This window comes from Juglans regia, chromosome 6, assembly GCF_001411555.2.
Source record: "Juglans regia cultivar Chandler chromosome 6, Walnut 2.0, whole genome shotgun sequence".
In the NCBI taxonomy this organism is placed as follows: Eukaryota; Viridiplantae; Streptophyta; class Magnoliopsida; order Fagales; family Juglandaceae; genus Juglans; species Juglans regia.
The window spans coordinates 1106843-1131187 of NC_049906.1; the positions used below are offsets into that span (position 1 = coordinate 1106843).

General features: G+C 35.5%; 1 pseudogene; it reads right to left on the reverse strand.

The window, feature by feature from the left end:
* Window positions 1-3393: 3393 nt before the first annotated feature.
* LOC108998085 lies at window positions 3394-24345 on the reverse strand (annotated as a pseudogene).

Sequence of the window (24345 nt, forward strand, 5' to 3'; positions counted from 1 at the left end):
GACAATTGATCAGCAAAGAGCTAGCAGATAAAACAAATTACTGGAACAGTACAAGAAACTATTGACACCGAGCTAGTTTTCAAGGCTTCGTAGAGCCAATGTCAATGACAAATCGGTATCTAGCATCACGCTGGACAAGACGTTCGCATGCAGTGTTCACATACTCCATTATATGTTCACTATTATGAATGAAATGTGGTCTTTATTTTTAATAAAAAAAAAAAAAAAAAAAATTTCAATGTCTGCCGTGAAGGATATGGCGGGAAAATGAATAGAAAATAGAGGATAAAATCGAAAAGAAATGTGACAATTCTTGCCAGCTTAGAGCATTCTTATTGGCTTGGTCAAAATTGAAGAATGTTTAAAATTTAAATAACTTGTGTCAAAAAGACCCTACATTGGATTGGGCATCTCCAAAATAATTTAGATTTCCGCTACAGTAATTAGCCAAATATGAAGAACCAAAATTGATTCACCAAATATTAAAATACTAATTTCTCACTCCAAGCAAACAAATTAAATTAATTAGAATATAATTAACATTTAACATTTAGAATATAATTTTTATTAACATTTAATAATACTTTTTTAATATTAATTTAATTAAAATATAATTATTATTAACATTTAATAAAACTTTTTTTAATATTAATTCAACTAGAATATAATTACTATTAACATTTAATAAAACTTCTTTTAATATTAATTTAACTAGAATATAATTATTATTGACATTTAATAATAATTTTTTTAATATTAATTTAACTAGAATATAATTATTATTAACATTTAATTGGTAGAACTATAAAATGTGATAAAAATAAATTTAATTAATTAATTATTAAAATAATAATATTTTAGTATTATATAGAATGTGAATGGCTAATCCAATGTGGAGATTGAATTTAAATGTAATAGGCAAATGTAAAAAAGTGTGATATTGGCTAAATTTTGAAGATGCATTTGCCTAGCTAAGCCAATGAGAATGCTCTTATTCTCGCTTATATATACTAGTAGTGGTAAAAATTTAAATATTAAAATAGTCTAATATATAACAGTGAAATTATTATTTATTTATTTTTATCATTTATTATGAAATTTAAATTATATTAAAAATTTAAATTAATTAGATAGTTTTTTTCTTTTAAAAATATTCAGTAAAACTTCATCATTTATTTAATGATGAAAAATTAGTGTTTTATAAATTAAAATTGATTTTAAGTGTATGATATAATATTATTCTCTTAAAAATGTTCAGTAAAACTTTATCTTTTATTTAATGATGAAAAATTAATATTTTATAAATTAAAATTAATTTTAAGTGTATGATATAATATTTATATTTTAATTATCTATTTTATGTTAGTTTAAATCAATATTTAAACTTCTACTGTTAGATTAAATCTGAAGATTCAAAATGAAGGGTTGAAATTTAAAACCCCAAAACCAACTTGCTCCCTCTCTCTCCTTCTCCACGCACATTTGCCAAATTTAGTTAAAGAATATTATCATATTTAAATTATAATGAAACTCTAATTATTTATATGGTTTTAATTTCTTAAAAATATTTAGTAAAATTTCATCATTTATTTATTGATGTAATATTAGTATTTTATAAATTAAATTTGATAGTTTATGTATGATATGCTTTTTATTTAGTTAATTAAGGATATTATCATACTTAAATTATGTTAAAACTTTAATTATTTATATTGTTTTAATTTCTTAAAAATATTTAGCAAAATTTCATCATTTATTTAATGATGAAAGATTAGTATTTTATAAATTAAATCTGATAGTTTATGTATGATATGCTATTTATATATTAATTATTTAAATTTTAAATTAGTTTAAATCAGTGTTTAAATTTCTATTGTTAGATCAAATCTAAAGACTTAAAATGAAGGGTTGAGATTAATTTCTTAAAAATATTTAATAAAATTTCATCATTTATTTAATGATGAAATATTACTACTTTATAAATTAAATTTGACAGTTTATGTATGATATGTTATTTATTTTAAATTATTTAATTTTAAATTAGTGTAAATCAGTGTTTTAACAAGAGAAATTATTTAATATAGTGATAAATATTACATTCTTATAATTGTATCTCTAAATTTTAACAAAAGAAATTATTTATATAATTTTAGAGTGTGCAAAATCTGCACCATATCTTTAAAAAAAAATTTGTATATTTAAGATCCACTTTAAAGAATCTACTTTTTACATAATAGTGATGAATATTTTAATGATTTTATTTTATTTTTATTTATAATAGTGATAAATATTATAGTGATTTTATTTTTTATTTATATATAATAGTGATAAATATTATATTTTTTTTCCTCACATTCTTTCTCTCTCCTCTGGCCCGATTCTTCCCCAACACCTCATCCTCCTTCAGCCCAACCCGGCGCTGGCAAGCCTCATCGCCACCACCGGCGAGTCCCCCTCCCGTCGGCGACCAACCCAGCCATCACCGATCTCCCCCACACGTAGCCCTCTCTCTCCCCTGCGGTAACCCAACTAAAATGGGTTTTTTCCATTTCTCACTAGTTGCACCACCGTATGCGACCACCCAACCTCACTGCCACCACCGGCGAGTCCTCCACATGCCGGCGACCAACCCAGCTACCATCGATCTCCCCCATGAGCAGCCTTCTCTCTCCCCTGCGGTAACCCAACCGTTTCTGTCCAATTGCGCTGCCATATGCAGCCACCCAGACCGCCGCACCTCCACCACCTCACACAGGCGACTTCCTTTCGCAGACCCAACCACCATGAACCTCCCTTTCCTCTTTGTCGCACACTGGCATTCACATGCACGAACCCATTCTTGGCTCATAGAAAAATACAGTGGCATTTCTACGCACGAAACCATTCATTATTGTTCACGTTATAGATGCTTTTAAGTATAAAGAAGATAATATATATATATATATATATATATATATATATAAATAGTAACACTTCATACATAAGTACTGGATGATGGTGATATGGAGGAATTCCATGCATTTGGGTGTTTTATAATCTTAACTAACTTTGCGACAGAAAAATCGAAAGGTGTGCGTTCAAATTCTGAGTTAATGATATTAATGCAGTATTTTCATATGGAAGATCAGCACAATTTTAGTATAAACGAGGAAGACATCTTAAATTCCTAGTCGAAGAAGATCATCCTAACGTCGGAGAAATGATTTGATCAATTCGGCTCAAAGATTAGTTGGTGGAGGAAGATCATTCTCAATCATGGACTATATTTAGCAAGAACGTGTGAAAGAATTTATAGGATTAAACCCCTCAAAAATATTTAATTTAGATAAAATCTCAAACCTTTTTATTCAAGAAAACGACAATAGATCAGCAAAGAGCTAGCAGGTTCATGTAGAAATAAAACAAATTACTGAACAGTACAAGAAACTATGGACACCGAGCTAGTTTTCAAGGCTTCGTAGCAGCCAAGGTGTTCCCAATGTCAATGACAAATCGGTATCTAACATCACCCTTGACAAGACGTTCGAATGCAGTGTTTACATACTCCATTGGAATAACTTCAACGTCTGCCGTGATGTTGTGTTTTGCCGCAAAGTCCAGCATCTCTTGTGTCTCCTTCATTCCTCCGGTGGCACTCCCCGCAACCATCTTCCTTCCTGTTATTTATATACAAATCTAATGAAATTTATATTTTGTAATTAAATGACCAAAAAGTGATACCAACATATAAAGCAGGCTAGGAAAGATATTATGCTGAAGTTATACCTAGAAGCAGAGGAAAGACGGGCAGTTCAAGTGGCTTCTCTGGTGCACCTACCATAACAAGCTTTCCGTGGGTCTTCAATAGACCAATTAAAGGTAAAATGGAATGCACAGCAGATATTGTGTCAATTATACCATCCAATGTGCCTTGTGCAGCCTACACAAATTTAATGTGCCTCATGTCAGGTTCTGTAGGTTAGACTAAAAGTATATAGATCAAGATCCTCTCAAGTCGGAGAACGATGGACACATGAAGCGAGTTTACAATATTTATTGATCATTGTCTAAAAAATCTATGTGGACAGTAACAAATGCTTTAAGAGATACTTTATATGTTTCTCTCTTTTATATTTGAGACCCGCAAGTTCAAACACGAACTTGAGGGTATCTGTTCAAACTGAAGAGCGTCTTTTTCCAAAATCGTGTATGAAGAGCATAAAAAACAGAATATATATTGCAAAGTAAAGAATAAGTTAAACGCTATATAACATTCACCTGCATTTCTTCTTGGTCACGGCTAACTAAAAATGAGTCAGCACCAAGATGTTCCAAAGCTTCATCCTTCTTGCTAGGGGAGGTACTAATTACTGTCACTTTTGCTCCAAAAGCCTTGGCAAATTTAACAGCAACATGACCGAGCCCACCTAAGCCAACAACCCCAATATGCTTACCTGCCTCGGCAAGACCATAATATTTCAAGGGACTATAAACTGTGATTCCTGCACACAGCAGTGGAGCACCAGCGTCAAGTGGTAGATTTTCCGGGAACCGAACAACGTAGCGCTCATCAGCTATCATTGTGTCTGAGTAGCCTCCATATGTTACTGTTCCATCGTGGTAAATGGTACTGTAGGTTAGTATCATTTTGGTGCAGTAAGACTCAAGATCACTACTACAGTCATCACAGGTGTGACATGCACCAACAAGGCATCCCACTCCTACTTTATCTCCCACTTTTACTTTGTTCACCTTGCTCCCCACTTCTGTTACTACCCCGACAATTTCGTGCCTGCAAAAACAAGTTCCAATGCCATGGCTTCTAAATCTCTTTACACAAGAAAATTATAGCTGAGGAAAATATTATAGATGGCTGAAAAAGTACAAAATTGTAGTCAATGCTGAGAAACATGATATATACCCAGGAACTAGTGGGTAGATGGAAAGCCCTCCCATTCGCTCTTGGCCATGTGAAGGTCCGAGTGGCATACTCCGCAATAAAGAACTTTGAATCTTATGTCCTTCTCTCCGGTTGCCCTGCAAACACCATCACAAACCATTAATTTATGTGTGACAAAAAAAAGAATATTCAGAAATATTCAACGCACTACAAGAAATTTAGGATTTTCCCACGATTTCTTCCTCCATGACTACCACTGGTGGGAAATAGTGGACTTATGGCACAAAACTCTCCCGTCGCAATAACTTTTGCCATATATTACGAGATTTCGTGCTGCGTCGAGTGAAAAACCGTGTAGAAAACCTATCTATAGCGACGAGATTTCGTTCGTGTTAAAAGGTTTTGGGAATTTCTACTTTTGTGCCCCAATACAAGAGCTTTTTTCCACAGAAGGTGTGTATTGCTTCGTTAGATATACTAGCCGAGCCCTCAATTAGAATAACCTAGCGATTTTGCCTTCACCTTGCAACCTCACTGCCGACGGTGGTTTCCTTGCATCGACGGTGGTTTCCTTGCGTCGCCGCCTTCGACGTCCACTCACTTCGACAGTTGCCGCCCCGTTCAACTTCACTACCGCCAGTTGCCGCCACTCACGATCTGGGCATTGATTACTGTCAACTCCAGTAAAGGTGCATCCCTCTGTCAAATCTTTGCCTATTGATGATTTCTCTTCTTATATCTCTGTCTCTCCCTCTCCCCTTGGTAAATCTCTCGCCTATTGCTGCCTCTTCTACGTGTGTGAATCTCTGGTTCATGAGCCCGGTTTCTTCTTCATAGTTTTTCATTGTCTTTGTTTAGCCATGAATATACATAATATTTCTTGAATACTTGCGTCCCATTAATTAGGTTCTGATCCCTTGTGAATCCAACTCTTTTAACTCCTACATTCATGTTTTTGCCTTTAAATTTAGAACGTTATGTGCTAAAGATTATTGAGTTATGAATTTTTACCCCTTCAAAATATGCTCATTTGTTGTTTGTAAAATAGCTTGAATTGATTGGATGCATATATAACCTGATGTGCGAGTATGCTAGGAATTTGAATGTGTGCTCCCAAATTTCATTTTAACAAAAAGAAGGAAAATATGTTAGTGGTCAAAGGCCAAACCATAGCTCTAGCCAGGATGATGATCTTCATTAATTATCAAACTCATTTATCTGCATGATAGTTACTGTGAATCACAAACATAATTATGCACTACAACTCGATTTACGTTCTCATGCATGATAACAATTATTAGCGTTGCTACTGATCAGGTTAATTCGCACTTATGCGTGTTCTCATCAAGTAGCCATATAACGTACAAAAGCCTGCAAAGCAGAGCTCTAAAGCCTTTTTAGAAATTATTAATCTTACGAGGATGGCGTTATATATTGAATAATGGAAACTGGAAAGGTACCAAAATAGAATTAACAGTAGGAGGACAAACTGATGATATATAGGGACAGCATTGTCGATCCTTGGGAGAGCAAATGTTAATCCAGAAAAAGCAGGACGCGCTCCAAAAATCATCAGTACCTTGGCTTAAAATGTAAATTTATAAGTTTGCAAAATAATAATAGATTGGGTTGAGGAAGAAGAAGATAAAAAAAAGTAGTTGAACATGCTTTTCATGTAATTAGAAAAATTTATCTCAAAGTTATATTTTGAGCTACCCCACCCACCAAAACCAAAACTTACATGTCACTTACAGTTGCTTATTAATCATAGTTTCTAATTAGAAATTTATTAGACCAACTATCATTTCAATGGACTTTGTCTCTATCTCGTTGACTATGTTCTTCCTACTGTTTTCTCTACCTCTTGGGAATCTGTGGCTGTGGTATGGTAGTGGAAACATGTACTGCTGCAAAATGGTTGTGGCTTATAAGAATAAAGTCCACCTGTAATCTGTGCTCATGCCTTTGTTTTTCTGTCTAATCCTGGAATCCGTGCCTATGGGTAAGCTAGTAATCTCTCTCATTCTCTCTCTCTCTGATTCTATATACATGTATATATATATTTCTGGGTTTTAGAGAAGTGTACATAACTTGTAAATATGGTCTAATTAGCTATAAATTTCAGTATTTATAGACTTACTAATTTGTTCATGTATTATGGAGGAGGGAGTTAGGAGATCAACTTCTCTGCAATTTTAAGGATGAAGATGAAATAAGACATTATTTCATCCAGTATATATAAATTCTAATGTTGGTGTTTAGTCTCTGCAATTCAGTGAGTGTTCTCTATCTGGCATGCCTGGTGTTTATACAGTATATTGCATGCAGTTGCTACAAGGCTTCCAGTAAATATGCTATCAAATAGCAAAACAGACTGGACAACATACAATAATAGAAAGAATGAAATGCTAGCCCTTAATGTTAAACCAATAAAGTCTTGTAAAAATACCTTCGCAATGATAAAACAAAGGTGTCCATATAGTGAAATCCGCAAGTTTCAATAAAGTAGTAATATATGAATGAATAAGGTTTTCAAACCTTATTCATTTCAAAGGTACTGGACCATATATTTTTATTGGAGAGTGAGAGTTGGTTGAATATAACCAACTCTATGTAGGAAATACAAACATCATCACCTTTAAATGCATCATGATTCATGATGCAAAGAATAAGTAGAATCATGATGTATTTTAACCACAACACCACCACTGTTAGCCTCAGAGACGAATGGTATGCTGGTCTAAAACCTTGAGGAGATTCTGGAAGTATGGCTAGAAACAAGTAGAAATAAAATCTCCAAGTTTTTTAGCATGCAATTATAATTAACGCAAGTAACCAAGCCGTCAGATCAGAAGAATAAAGTGTTATCCTTGGGGAAACATTGGAGATTATTAAATTAACATAAAGCGTAGTATTTATGTATAAAGGGTTGGGTTGGGTTTTAAAACTTCTCTACAGAGGGATAAGAAAGTGCAAAGAGGGATTTATGAGGTGGGAAAAAACAAAACTGGAGTTTAGCACAAGGAATTGACAAAACCAGCAGATAATGAATTTTGTGTGATATAACTTCATGACTCAAACACTAGAAAAATCTGAAAGAATAAGCATGAACTTGCCGAAGCATGTGGCCGGTATTCATCTTTGTGAGAGAGACATATATATCAACCTAGCTAGCTAACTAGCTCGATCGCTAGCAGAATTCCAAAACACAAGTGCCATGAAACAACGTTATTCACATACCTTTTCATGCATGTACTAGAATGACTCCAAGTGGTCTGTAGTAAATGATTTTTATTTATGCTATCATAGTTTGCGAGATTACAATGTGATGCTAGTTTGCTAATTCACTGGAAGAGAACTGCACATAGTGATTATACAATGTCAAAATATTTATCTTTTTATTTTCTACTAAGGTGTTTCTAATGTCTTCATTTCTATTGGAGTAGCACCCCTTTGTTTCTAGTGTGGATGGTATGGCTAGCATATTGGGATGCTAGCCATAGTCTTTTTGCTCATGAATTTTAATATAATAACTTGCATTGCATTTTTAAAGTCATGATCTTTTTCTATAAGCAAAATTTTCTTAAGATGATGACAATGCATTGTCTCAATATTGATTGGGAAAACAGAGTATATATGGTTTTGCCCCTACTGATTTCCATTCTACTTCAAATGGTAGGAACTCTTTAACTCATAAACCAAAGTGTCAATTGATTTTTGCCATTCAGGTCACAAAAGGTATAATGTTTTGAAGTAGGGAGTCACCTTTTTACTTGTTTTGTTTACTTCCATCATGCTTTGTGTGTGTATGGCCGTGTATTACTGTTTTTTCCTTCGCCTTCTCAGTCGATATTTATAATTCTTAATTTTGATTCCCTGGTTGCTAGTGCCGTTTTCCACTGATGGTTTTTGTCATGCAATTATATTGCACTTGATGACCCTGTACAGGGGTGGGATTTGCTTCATTTTGGTGGTTGAAAGTGAAGAATCATTATCTTGCATGAACACAACTAGTGATTTTCTTGGATCTTATATCTAGTACTCCTCGTAACTTCTTCATTTTCAATATGTTCTGCATGTAATTTTTACTAGGACAACATTATCTAAGAATCCACGGTCATAAGTGATAAGTTATGAGATAAAATTTCTGGAACAACATCCATTTTTCGTAGTAAATTAAAAACTGATCCACGTACATCATTTTTTTTTTCTTATTTTTCTTCACACATCTTCAAGTGAATATGCATTGTGTGCACCTTGAGCCACATGGAGTTATTAAGTTGGCTCTTAATCCATTTGAACATGACCTGAGGATGTGTCTAGCCATATTTGTGCAATCTCTCAAAAGAATTAGTCCCAGTGGGAGCTTTTTGTGCTAGCTTCATATTGGGAGAATGACTTATAGATATATTTGCCATTTTTTTAATATGATAATTGATGTCTTGCAGATTGGGCAAGAAACAGAGACTGAAGTACTAGTTTCAGGCACATGATTAGGTGGAAATCCTACCAGAAAGGTGCAAGTTGGGAAAAGCTAAGAGGGTTAGTTCATTCTTTTCTTTTGTTTCTTTTGCTACTTTGACATATTCTTTTTTGAGCCAGAACATATAATTTGGATGTGTATTATATTTTTTCTGTATTCTTTTTTGTGCATTTTTTTTTTCTTGAAACACCTTTTGCGGCAACTAAAATTACCACTACCTATCCCCAAGTAGCAATTAGTGTTGAAATTCTGATGACCCTCTCTTCCAAACTCACATTCACACGATATATCATGTGAATGTGTTGAATAATTAAAGTAGTGTTGTTCTCAATACATCAAGCTTGGACATAATACAGTTTGCTGTGTAAATTACTTTAGTGTTTTGTTGAGGTTGTAATTTTAATTAATGCAACGAAAACCTCTGCCAATCTGGTCCCTCTAGACTTTAATGCATGGTTCCCAACCCTTGGGAATTCGCTTGGGAATATAAATCTCTTGATGCATTATTAATAATTATAATTTATATAAATGTACACTTTATATTTACAGCTTGCTGCATGCAGTTTCTTTGAACTCATTGTAACTTTGCACTAATATATATATATAAATGTACCTTGAAATGACCAATAATATCATGTATAAAGCAGAATCTGTTCTTAATTCTCTTAAGAATAGTGTTGCTCGTATATATTCTCTTAATTTCTTTGTGTTGCTCATACATAGGGTCTTTTTTACTAGGAACATATATGAGTATATATATATATATATTTATATATATATATGGTGTATGGAAATTACTAGGAAAGTAGATAGTAATTGTTGAATTCATTGACAAAGGATCTTTTTTTTCCATATAAGAATTAATTGACCATAGTTCAATTCAAAATTATATATAAATAGCTGGAACTAGACTTTTGGGCATATCATCAAGAGACACCCTACAATCATAACACTACTTACCCAGTTGGCCTAGATGCCGCCCTTGAAATAGTTTTTTACCTTTCATACTCTGGTGAGGACCTTCAATATTTAACGTGATAACCCATTACAAACATTCATACAGTTAATAGTCTACCAAGAATTTCCTCATATCCTTATTAATTGTTTCAATTCCATATAACTCAACCAGATGGATAAGGCTTGGATGCATATTGAAGATAGATTGCGTTCCAATGAATACGCAAATGGCGTTAAACAATTCATAGATATGGCGAAGGCCCATGCACCGGGTAGAGAATGCATCAGGTGTCCATGTAGGAGATGCCGAAATCGATCTTTCCATCATATTGCTATGGTTGAGGATCACTTGTTCATCGTAGGTATTGATACATCTTATACGGAATGGATATTCCATGGCGAGGAGGAAACTTTGCCAGACGCCACATTTTCTGACGAAGATGGTGATGATGCCTATAACTACAATGACTACATTGATGATGTAGACGAGATGTTAGATGACATCCGTGTTGGGTCCTTTATGGATAATTCTAGTAGAACAGAATTGCACTCAGACGCAGGGCCTTCACGACACACCTCTGGTACTCCAATACACCCTAACTTTGACGAGCTGCTAGACAATGCAAGAACTCCACTTTATCCAACCTGCACAGAGTTCTCAAAGCTATCATTCATAGTCAAGTTGCTTCACATAAAGACAGTTGGTGGTTGGACTGTGAAGTCATTTGACATGGTTATAAAGCTTTTGCAAGTAGCATTTCCTGATGCTCAGTTCCCTGCCTCATATAACGAGGCTCGCCGCTTACAACGTGGTTTGGGCTTTAGTTACACAAAGATACATGTATGCCCAAATGATTGTGCCTTGTTTTGGAAGGATCATGCTGATAAAGATGAGTGCCCTATATGTAATGCATCTAGGTGGGCCTCAAACACAACTAACCAACAAAGGATACCCCAAAAAGTCCTCCGCTATTTTCCTTTGAAGCCACGGTTGCAAAGGCTGTTTATGTCAAAGAAGACTGCCCAAGCCATGAGATGGCATGCAGAAGAGCGTGTTGATGATCCCAACTTCATGAGACATCCGGCTGATTCTAGGGTATGGAAAGACTTCGATAACAAATATGATTGGTTTGCCCAAGATCCTCGTAATGTCAGACTTGGTCTAGCGAGTGATGGGTTCAACCCATTCAATAACATGAGCAAACCGTACAACATTTGGCCAGTGCTACTTGTGCCTTACAACTTGCCTCCTTGGTCATGCATGAAAGATCCATATTTGATGATGTCATTGTTAATCCCTGGACCAAAGGCACCGGGAAATGATATTGACGTGTTCCTGCGTCCCCTAATAGATGAGTTGACAGAATTATGGGAAGAGGGAATTCGTACATATGATTCATACAAACGAGAATCGTTTCAGTTAAGGGCAACGTTGCTCTGGACCATCAATGACTTTCCTCCATATGCAAATCTTTCAGGCTGGAGCACAAAGGGTAAGATGGCATGCCCTACATGTAACTTAGAAACAGATTCACTATGGCTTGTGCATGGTCGAAAACATTGTTATATGGGTCATCGTCGGTGGTTGGTGCCAGATCACAGTTGGAGAAGGAAAAAAAATGCTTTTAATGGTAAGGAGGAACACCGTCTCCAACCTAAAATGAAAGTGGGACAAGCTTTAATGGAGCAATTACATGAGGTCTCAAACGTGCAGTTTGGTAAATCAACCAAAAAGAGGAAACGTATGCCCAATGAACTTAATTGGACAAAAAAATGTATCTTCTTTGAGCTTCCTTACTGGTTAGATTTGGGATTGCGACATAACTTGGACGTCATGCATATTGAAAAAAATATTTGTGATTCAATCCTGGGAACCTTGATGAATATTGAAGGCAAAAGTAAGGACACCGCCAATGCGCGTAGGGATTTGGAAGATCTTGGACTAAGAAAAGAATTACATTTACAGCATGATGGTAATCATACTTCTATGAGTCTTGCATGTTATATGTTAAATGTAACTGAGCGAAGGAGTTTTTGTGCACGTCTTTCAGAAGTCAAATTTTCGGATGGTTTTGCCTCAAATATTGCCCGGTGTGTCAACATTACTGAAGGAAAAATCATGGGGATGAAGAGCCATGATTGTCATATCTTTATGCAATATTTGTTGCCAGTTGTTATTGGTGGGTACCTACGACCCGATATTAGGGGAGCTTTAATCGAGTTCTGCTCATTTTTCAAAGAATTATGTTCACGAACACTAGACATAACAGTGTTGGAACGGCTTCAAGCTAATATCCCCATCATTCTTTGCAAATTAGAAATGATATTCCCACCTGCATTTTTCGATATCATGGTGCATCTTGCCATTCATCTGCCAGATGAGGCATTGCTAGCAGGACCTGTTCAGTACAGGTGGATGTACCCTTTCGAGAGGTATCTGGGTAAGTTCAAGCGATATGTCCGCAACAGAGCCCGTCCAGAAGGCTCAATTGCTGAGGCATATGTTCATGTTGAGTGCCTGACGTTTTGCTCTATGTACCTTAATGATATCGAGACTAGATATAACCGAGAGGAACGGAACATTGACTTGGTTGGCCAAACCTCTCGAGAGGCAAGTTTATCAGTTTTCTCCCAAAAGGTGCGCCCGTTAGGGGCAGCAAGAATGGAAAAATTACCCGATGCACTTTTTTCCAAGGCCGAGTGGTACGTCCTTAATAATTGCGCAGAGATTGAGGACTATATAGAGTAAGTGCACCCTCTATATCCATACATGCTTTTTATTTTGTTTTATTATGATTGGATAACTTATTAATGCATATAGTTTTTGTAGTGATCACTATAACAAAATGAAAGAAGAGGACCCCAGTAACATTGAGTGTAGGCACCAAAGTCAATTCCCAACGTGGTTCAGAACACGCGTAAGATTTCCCTTTTTCACTTATAAACATATCCCTTTATAGAACCTTCGAATTTCTTCCTTAATGTTCTCCTTTGTCAAATATCCATGTTAGATTGCCGAGTTGCATGCGAAGACTCCCCCTGAGGTGACCGATGACATATATGCATTAGCATGTGGTCCAGATCCACTAGTTGCATCATATGCTGGCTGTATAATGAATGGAATTCGGTTTCACACGAATGATCTCGAAGGGCGTCGCCGCACCCAAAATAGTGGGGTTGTTGTTCATGCCGACCATGAAGGATTGCCAATTGACTTCTACGGTGTGTTGCAGGACATCATAGAATTACGCTATATGGGTTGGCGTAAGTGTTTTTTGTTTAAATGTGATTGGTGGGACATTGGCGACACGAGAAGGGGGATACACATTGGGGATCACTTCACGAGTGTCAACACTTCTAGGCAATGGTATAAAGATGAGCCTTTCGCTCTAGCATGCCAAGCGTTGCAAGTGTTTTACATAAAAGACCCGACTTTGGGGGGAAGTTGGCACGCGGTACACAAGATAACAAATAGGAATGTTTACAATATTCCCCACAAGACCTCGGACTTGCATGAACTTGATGATGAATTGCACGTTGTTGAAACATAAGACGATAGTGACACTGATGTTAGGAACTATGGTAATGTTAATGAAACTAACCCAGGCATGCTCAATCCATTGACCAGAGTAAATGAAGACCACTTGCCCGTTGATCCATCAACATTGTCACCAGAGCAATTGGCTGAAGAAAGTGCTGATGAGGCCTTCACTGATGATGAAAACATTAACAGCGTGTTTTGGATGGAGAACATAGATGAGGGGGATGGCGATGGTACTGAATAAAAACCTCAGTTTCATTATTATAGAGATTGTTTCTGATGGTTGTTCTTATCCTATTTTAATGATAATGGTTTCTCTAATTATATATAATGTTAATCACTTCTACATAACTATTTCCCTTATTAAATGTTGTGCCCGACTTTCAATTCCACCATACATGCAATTAGATGCATGAGGATTTTATATACATGATATGTTTTTTAGTCATTAAGTTATAGTAATATTAATTCACCATTAAGAGGGTATATATTCACTCCGGGATTTATATTGCTGACTGACTTGGTTTCTGTTTTCATCTATTTGCAGACAGCGCGTGACTTTACTCATTGGGAGATCATCTCCACACTTCAAGAAAGCATGTGTGAAGGCATTATTTTGATATAACGTGGCCACTGTCTGTATGCTTTCTTTACTTTGACTTGCAACGCTGAAAATTGGTTCTCAACTACCACTGTTCCTTTTGATATTCAGAATGTTTCCAAGATACAAAAGCCTTGCATTTTAGAAACCCAACGAACTTAACTAAATTTAAGTTATTAAAAATTCCAACCATCACATTCTTTTAACAATTAATGTCTTTTACACAAATAAAAGGGGAGCAGCCCAATACACATGAGTTATACAACTAAATGTATCAGTCACTACAACCTATCATCCAATACACATAAGACCACCTAAATTCAAGTAATGAATTTAGTAAGATACAGATGATAGTGCTGGTAGTTGGAAAAAACTGAATATGATACAACAAAAGAATGGACTAATGATGCAACTTTATAATACTGACAAGGGAAGACAGATGCGTACAATTGTTTGGTGCTTTAGCTGAATGTTAGTTTGCTTGAAATCTAGTCATGAATGGCAGTTAAATACAACAAGGTATGGGGAGATGGACCACATCGAGCAGTCCATACAAGTAGTTTATGGACTCATTAACAAATTGAAAGCACTAGGAAAATTACAAAATGGAGTCACTATTCAAATTATGAATAGTATAATATTGTGCTTTGGGTCTAAAATATACATTGCCGAATCAGACATGTTAATTTTTTTTTTTTTTTAGATATTGGTGTGGATTTTTCGTAGACCATCTAGTATCTTCTAGAATTCTTACATGAATCCAATGTAGACAATTCTCAATATTATGGTTTACATGGAAAGATTTAGTTGTCACATCTAGCTCAAAGAAAAAGAATAGCTCCTAAAAATATTCACCATTCTGGTACATAGAAACAATTGTTTGGGCTGGAGGACAGTTGCTTAACGTTAATTACAAATCCACACCATTGCAAATGCACGCGTGGTGGTAAGCTAAATTTCAAACTGTCCTTACCACCATTTTTCAGACCCAATGGTTGCACAAATTGTGAAGCCAGAGTGTTAAATGAATGGATACGACATGAATGACACATGGTTTGAGAAAGCATTTAAAATACATATGAAGTGTCTAAACTTACCACTTAAAATGGTATGGGTATCTCGATGATGGGATATTTAAATGTGAGTATAGGTCTATTTGCTTTCCAGGTGCAAACAGAGGTGGCCAATGTGTATGTCACCCAATGAACAGGGGAAAAACTCAAAATTTACTGATTGCCATATATAAACAGTTTGTTGCCAACCTTATGAATTCTCACATATATACTCAAAATTTTAATGTTTAACTTGAAAAATAAAGAGTGACATTGAAGTTTAATCTACTTCCATACACAATTTGTACTTTGTGGGGAATTGATGTCAGCCATGTAATACCATTTTTATTGCTGCATTGGGCTTCTATGATGACCTATACGTTTCTGTAATTAAGAGAGATGCAGCCAGTCAATGGGAATATAGAATGTCTAACTCTGTTTCTATAGTATCAAAGCAAAGACACATTCATGGATAAGGCTTTTGATATGGAAAGTTTTATACATGGAAAGTTCAAGTATTAAAGCAATGGTGATACAGTTTTCATATTGTACTTGATGTATGGACCTTTTGATGCCTATGCTATTTAGGAAATTATATATTCACCGACTTTGTCAAAGCAAAAGCCAAGTATAAGGCGGATTTGGAATATAAATATCTGGAAATGTACATGCTTAGATCGAATAAAGAATTGGAAGTGTGTATTCGTTGCATGAAAAAGTTTATTTTGAGTAGATGCGTCTCCCTTTCTTTATTTTCCACTCATAATTGCGTAAAAGGTGATGAACGGGACATGTTAAAAGGAAGGTGATGAACGGGACAGGTAAGAGGCCACCAACGACGACATTCGAATCAGCATACACAAATAACTCTCTAAACCCAAGCGAATGACACCATCGTAACCCATCAAGTAAAGCATAACAACTCCGCAATTGTGTTCGTTGCTTGGCATGTACTAAAATTAACAAAATCCTGCCAAGGATCTTCACACGAATGATCAAAATTGGAAGAACCCCTTGAAGCCATACATGCTTCTATGGGGTACAAATCTAATTCACCGATAATCGTTTTGCCACACGAAAAGACTATTTATATAATCTTTAATGAGAAAAAATTATAAATGTTTTTTGTAGACATAAGTAGCTTGTGTTTATGAATTTAATAAAAGTCTAGTGTAATTTATTCAATATAACATATATACTAGCGTTTTATACTTTACACACTAAGACATCAACAAAATCCTTTTATTGTAACTGTAACACGATTAAAAAGCTAATGTAGATGAATGAGTAAAAAGCCTCATTCATAATTGATTTTTTAATTGCACTTTGCTTTCTATCATATACTAACATGTGTACCAAATAATGTCAGTTGTCTTCATTAGTCACATTATCAAATAAAGTAGTTCTAGTGATATGAGGGTTAAAATACTTAATTCACAGTTGGCCCAGCCCATAGTTTGGACACAAAGATATATGTTGGGCAGAGAACACCAATTTATATCAACGTGCATTTTATAGGAATGTTTTCATAATTTTTAATTGCATGGTGCTTTCTATCATATACTAACATGTGGGCCAAATAACACCAGTTGTCTCCATTTCTCACTTTATCAAATTAAAGTAGTTCTTGTTTCTAAGAGGGTTAAAATACTTAAAACAAAGTTGGCCCAGCCCATAGTTTGGACACAAAGATATATGTTGGGCAGAGAACACCAATTCATATCAACGTGCATTTTATAGGAATGTTTTCATATTTTTTAATTGCATGGTGATTTCTATCATATACTAACATGTGTACCAAATAACGCCAGCTGTCTTCATTTATCACATTATCAAATTAAAGTAGTTCTTGTGTTTTAATGTTAATATACAATTCACAGTTTTTCCAGCCCCTAACAAGACCTCTGATGACCCATGTGCATAGCAGAAAAGGTGAGATATGACCACATACATGCTTGGTTTCAGAGGCATACGCGGGAAAGTAATATTTGGAAGAGGCGGGATTTTAAAGCCTGGAGAGTGGGTGAACTGGCGCCAGTCTATGACCTCGGAAGTGACAGGAGCTGTACATCAGTATTTTGTGGGTTCTAAAGGCCAGTTCATGTCGACTGCTCTGGGTTCCAGATTAAGACTGAGTGATTAAGCAAGGAGATTTAGAATCCAGGGTTCTGAATCAGAAGACCAAACTCCAAGTACGCACACCACAGTTTCTGAACATACTGAAGTCCCACCACACTTGTTCACCTATTTGGCTGAAGAACTAACCAACTCAGACAAGAAAAGGTACAGCTTTTTTGTAACCCTAGAATAATATTCTTGCCTTCAATGAGCAAAGACACTCTCTTCATGGTATTCCTGTGTGATATAACAATGGCAAAAATCTGGAAAATTTCCAGAGGCATATACTTTGCTAAATTTTCTGAATGTTGACTGTAAAGACTAATTTTTCATAAATGGTAGGAATTTTGACAGATATTGAGGTATGTAATAATGTATACTGGGGTTTGCATATAAGGAATAATTAGAAGAAGATAGTACATATAATTTACAGAAAGTTGTCATTGTTAACATAGAAGTACCTTCTATGCACTTCAACCAAGTTGCTAAGTGTATGTGAACCCAGGGAGCAGCAGCATACCCTTTGGATGGTGTGTTGCAGTCTCTCTCATTTTTACTTTAGGTTTTTGTCTCAAAGTGGAGGACAAACAGATTAGATATTTATGTTTTCACATCCTTTAAATGTGATAAGTCATCTGATTTTAACAAGAGACAGATTGTGATAACTCCAAAGTTTTTAAAATTCACTTCCTTTGATGAAGAAGCCAGAATGTTATGGATATTGTGATTATACAATGTGCATGGATTGGGTTGAGCATAAGTTGAAGTAAGAGTGTTCAATGGATTTGCATGTGATAAGTGCGTATTAATTGGTGAATAATGAACATTAGGTATAGTTATGCCATCTACTCCTAAGATGGCATGTCATTACCAATTATTCAAAATAGATGACATGAGGTGTGTTAGAGCTCTGGAAAATTTGAAAGAATGTTATGGGTTTTTGGTGAAAACGTGACTTTATGTTGAATTTTCAATATCTTTTGTAACCTGAGGAAGCCATGTATATTTTCACACACATTCACACAGTGATGTTAACTTACATAATGATGTTGATGGGGAATTATTCGTAGATAGTACTTATGAAAACGCTAACACAACTAGGACTAGTGTTGATAACTAGTCATACGTGGTTATGTTATGGGTTCCATGTTGGTTGTTGTATTGTAATTACAGGAAATACAACAATGGTGATTAGAGGCAAAAGAGGTCGGGGTCTTCGACACAGACGTCCACTAATTGTCACATCAAGCCCTATTGACGAAGTTCCAGAGTTGGTGCCTCCGACAAGGAGCCTAAGAGATGAGGAAGATCCCATAGTTGATGCCTCAACTGAAGCAGTACCAGAGGTGGGTGTAGAAGAGTCCAATCATGATGTACAACATGACGACAATGAGGGGGATAACATCACAGACTTGGCAGGTAGCTAGTATGATGTTCAGCTTTGGTAATTGACTAGTTTTTCTGTTTAGAATCCTTAGCCATGATTCTATAACATTAACAAGTTTATTAATGTCGTTAATATAGTTCCACCCATTAAAAAACGAGGCCGAGGGCCTGCGAAGGGTACATCATTTGAAAGGTTGAGAAAGTTTGGTAAGATCCCTTTAAACATAAAGGATGGGCATAGGGGTCCATCATGTGAAAATGCCACTATATTCAGTAGTCGAGTGAGCTGGATTATAAGAGTACATGCTGAAATGCGGCATGCTAGTTGGAGTGTGGTAGACGACAAGGAGAAGCATGAGCTCATCAATCGTGTTAGAGTAGGGGTTTTTTATATATATAAATGATTTTTATTTATGATTATGCATGTGATTTTTGGAGTGACAACGTGTATGTGAACTTGTACAATGTTTTGCAGGGTGATTTTATCTTGGATTGGTCAAAAGACAATCATCGAGAGGCTGTAGTAAACACACTCGCTGATAGGTACAATGCGTACCATTATGAACTACACAAGCACTACCTTAAATATGCATCGCATGAGGAGGCAGTAGCTGGTCGGAGATCGTCGGTGGAGCCACATGTTTGGGAGTGGCTATGTGATAGGTGGGCTAGCGGGACATTCAAGGTAACTATGGATAGTGTTATATTCATGTTGGGAAAACATGGATATTGTGTTTATTTTTCCTCTTTTAGGTGTCATCTATATATATTGTGTGTTTTCTTGAGGCATTGTTTCCTGTGTGTAAGTGCATGACAATAAATCTTTGGAATTCTTTCAAGAGCAGTCTCGTAGAAATACAAATAATAGGAAAAAACAGAAGGTCAAACATACTGGTGGGAGGAAATCTTTGGTCAGGATTATGGAAGAGAAGGTAAGATATATAGTAAATAAAGTGAGTGTGGGAGAATGATTTTCTGTCCATACAATGCTTTTGAACCTTAATTAACATAAATTGTAAATGAAGGGTGAGGAGGCACCTAATATGATTGCCTTTTACAAAGAAACACATTGGTCTAAGGAGAAGGGGAAATTCATCAATGCAGCAAGTGAACACAATTATGTGAGTTAGCTGATACATTTTATGGATGATTTCTAATTATTTACTTCGAACATGCATGGCTGACCTGCATGCACTGATGTTTTTCTTTATGAAATATCAGAATCTGATGGTAGAGAGGTTGAATGAGAAAGAGACTGAAGAGGCTCAGGATACTGATGTTGCTGCTGATGTTTTCAAAGAAGTCTTAGGCCATAAATCTGGCTATGCACAAGGGCAGGGCCATTCAGTCATTCCTGAGCCCTCCCCTTTTATGCAAAAAAATAAGGCATTTAAACGATTGGCCGAGGAGAATGTAAGAAACAAGACTTTTGCAGACATTTACAAGACTCAACTAGAGTCAATTTTGGGTGATATGGCTGATCTGCGCAAACAGTTTTCTGAGCATGAAAAACAACTAAACATGATAAACTCACAGTTGGAGTCAAATAGAGAGTCTCAAGAAGAGGCTCCAGGAGATGCTTAGGCATCTCTCATATGGTTGGGATTTTTTGAGTGTTGGGGACTTTTGTGTTTTTTGTTCCCCCTATGGAAATGGCAGTTAGTTAAATGTCAATGGTTAAGAAGGAGATTGTGGGCAGGTTGGGGTGTTTTTATATAAAGTGTGGGAGGTGGTTATATAAGTGGGCTTTTTTTTTTTTTCCATCGTAACCTGGTAATGTAATGGAAGTTGCTGCATGCAAAGGTTTCGTGATGGCATGCATCAGGTAATGGTTTTTACCCAAAAATATCAGTGAGTATCTTCTCATATACAATGATAATTATGGTTTGTAGGATTCAATATATTTTTTTATGTGTGGGATGGGTTGACAATGATCAATTTTTGTTTTTTTATACAGGGATATTGCTGCATGCATGTAGGTAGCTGCATATACTGAATGGTTCCAACAGTGCACAGTTCTGTAAGTATATGACAACCCTTGCATCACAGTTGAACATGACCTCGACAGTTCACAAAGAGAAGTGAAAAATAGAATTGGATAGGAGCTCCAGATCCAGTACTGATGGTATGTGCTTAATTTATCTGTGCTACTGTTTATTAGTACTGGACCACTTAGTGCATGATGTTAGCATATGGAAGTTGGGAACGTACCACATGTTTGTTTAAAGTAGATTGGATTTTGGTATTGACTGGTGTATTGAAAGAATAAGTAATTCTTAATTAATAGGTGGTTCTGATGTTGGTGGAAGATAAGAGTCAGTTTTTGTAGTAAAAGTACTTGACGCAGTTCCCTTTTTAACATGGTGTGTATAGTAACTCAATTTTACAGCAATATACATTTTCGAGTTATATATAGGTAATCGAAACAAGAAAGGAAGAAAATTATAAAGTCATGAACTTATGGCCGTGGATTTGCTTTCAATATTTAAAATGAGGATTGGAAGAGAAGCAAGTCTGGTCTTCCACGTGTACAGGAAAACAGAGGTGAATTCCATGATGGCCTTGCTACATGGAATACTTGTTGTATGTAATAATGTATAGTTTTTGGAATGGGATGTGGTTGCTTCATATTATATATTGAAGCTGTCATGCAACTTCATTGTTCACATATGAAGTAGTTTTATGTCATATTTCACACATGATTGATGCTGGTGACAATATATAATATATTGTTTATATATTGGCTAAACATGTGGTCAACAGTTTCTGCCCAGCCAAATGGTGTTCGTACAACAATACCTCTTGATTTTTTTGTGATCTTGTTTAGCACTCGTAAATGCAGTTTGGTCATTCTACAATGACCATAGGCATTTATCTAGCTTTAAGTCAGCCTTTCTATTTTGAAATGTGATAATCAATGATTTGTTGTTCTAATTTGAGATTGAAAACCAAACCTCAAGTTGGAAATGGGCTAATATCCCTATAACCATTGTATGATAAACATACTTGAATTCTTTTCGCAATAATATTTTTGAGTATGATCAAGTATTTATGTTTTTGTTCTATGTACAGAGTCATATTTTGGATGTTTTTGTCAACAATATAGAGCATACTGAGATATACATATATATATATGTATATATATATATATATATGCCATCTAATGTGGAAGACTTGATTATTGTATACTAATAATGAAGGAGGTGAAAACAGAATGTGCTATTGATATATTAGGTTCCAGCTAGGGAAATAATAAGAATTGGCATACTTATTATTTTTATAGATCATGTTGGACAATTTATATATTGCTGCAAGTATATATACTATTGCTAGCTTGCTAGAGGATTTTACAATGGTTAGTCCGTGGGTTTAATATTGTAGATGCTAACAGTATATTAAGGGATTCTTACTCAGATCACTGTCAGGAACTAATTCCTTGTAGTGTACATGTAATGGTTTTTTGGTTGAGGCAAGAGGTTGATGTGATGATAACATCATGTATTCCATATGTTGGACAGGTCTTCTTCATTCACAATATACGGGAATCTGACCCTGATATAGAGGCTGCATTGGTACATGTGGATGAGTGCAATGGAGATATGGGGAGATTTAATTTGGAGCAAAGTTCATCAAATGGATATATGTAGACAAGTTCATATAGTTGTTTTATGGGCTATATATACAATAGTTGTAACAATCAAGCTGATGACCCTGTCTTGTCCCTCCCACACAGTGAACATTGATGTATTTCCATTTCCTTAAATGGACAGTATTCAGGTGGTGAATTAACTTATATATATATGAACAGTACCTGATATTTTATATGACTGTGAGTGTATTCACTTTTAATTTTGCCATGTATCTCAACTAGGTATCAACCAATAAATTGGGTATATTAATTAATTATAATGTCCAAATTTCAGGCAAAAATTTAGACAAATTTTAATTATTGTCTACGGTTCCAGCTTGTTGGTTTTCAAACTTTTTCCCAAGAGGTAGCAATCATGGCAAAAAACCCAATGTTATTGCGACAGGATTCCTCCATGGCAAATAACACAATTGCCACGCCACGACCTCATGGTGATTATACCTTCCCTACGAGTTAGTTTTGATGGGGAAAAGTATTGCATCATTAATACAAAAGTATTTTCCACATTATCCCTTCATGGAAAGTAAGTTTTTCCCACGATCACATTTCATGGGTAAGCTATCATGCATATTTAACACATCCTTATTTCCCACAAACGGTAAGGGTGGGTAATAGTTTACCCACCGATTCTACTCGTGGGACTTGATCCTTTTACCCACAATCACATTTTATGGGTAAACTAGCATGGAAATTTAACACGAACTTATTTCCCACAAGCGGTAAGGGTGGGTAATAGTTTTTCCCACCGATTCTACTCGTGGTACTTGACCCTTTTACCCACCATCATATTTCATGGTAAACTGTCATGCATATTTAACACATCCTTATCTCCGACAAGATACAATCGGTGGGTAATAGTTCTACGCACCGGTAGTACTCGTGGGACTTGATCGTTTTACCACGAGATTCATAGAACTTAAATTCCCTTTTGCCACGTAAATAGAAGTTTTGGCCACGAAAGGTTCTGTGTAGAAACACTGGTATTATCCACGAGTTAGAGTTATCGTGGATAATAATAGTTTTTGTGGCGAACTATACGCCACGAGACTCCCACGGACAGATTTGGTGGGTAAAAGGGTTTTCCCACGAAAAACCGATCTTTTATCAAGAATTTACTCCGTGAGAAAATACAGTAATTTTTGTAGTGTACGTCTTAACTAAATTAATAAAGTAATGAATCCTATAGTCAAATACCTTTCGGACTTTAAAATTGAAGACTAAATTATATTTTCTAGCTAGCTGATACGACATCTTAAATCTTTTTAAATTTAAATAAGTTTATTTTCATTATAAAAATTAACATGACTCAAGAATAAATAACTAGTTAAAAAAATTATAGATGTTATCAAACACTCGCACATACTATCTTCTCCTTTTAAAAAGGAAACACCAAGAAAGGAAAGAAAAAAAAAAGTAAAATGAAAGTTTATATGGCATAACAATCTATAGATATTTCCTCTTCTAGTTCTTTGTAGTTGTGGAGCATCAAAATTTAGAGGAAAGGAAAACGAATCAAGCAAGATTTGAAGGACATGCAGATATATAAAATTAAGAGAAAGATCGGGACCTCCAGGAGAATTTGAAAGGCGAGAGGAGGCCAGAAGAATCTCTAGCTGCCCATCCAAAAGCCTTCTCCGGATGCTCTTCCTCTGGTGATTTCGCCATTTCTTTTATCACAC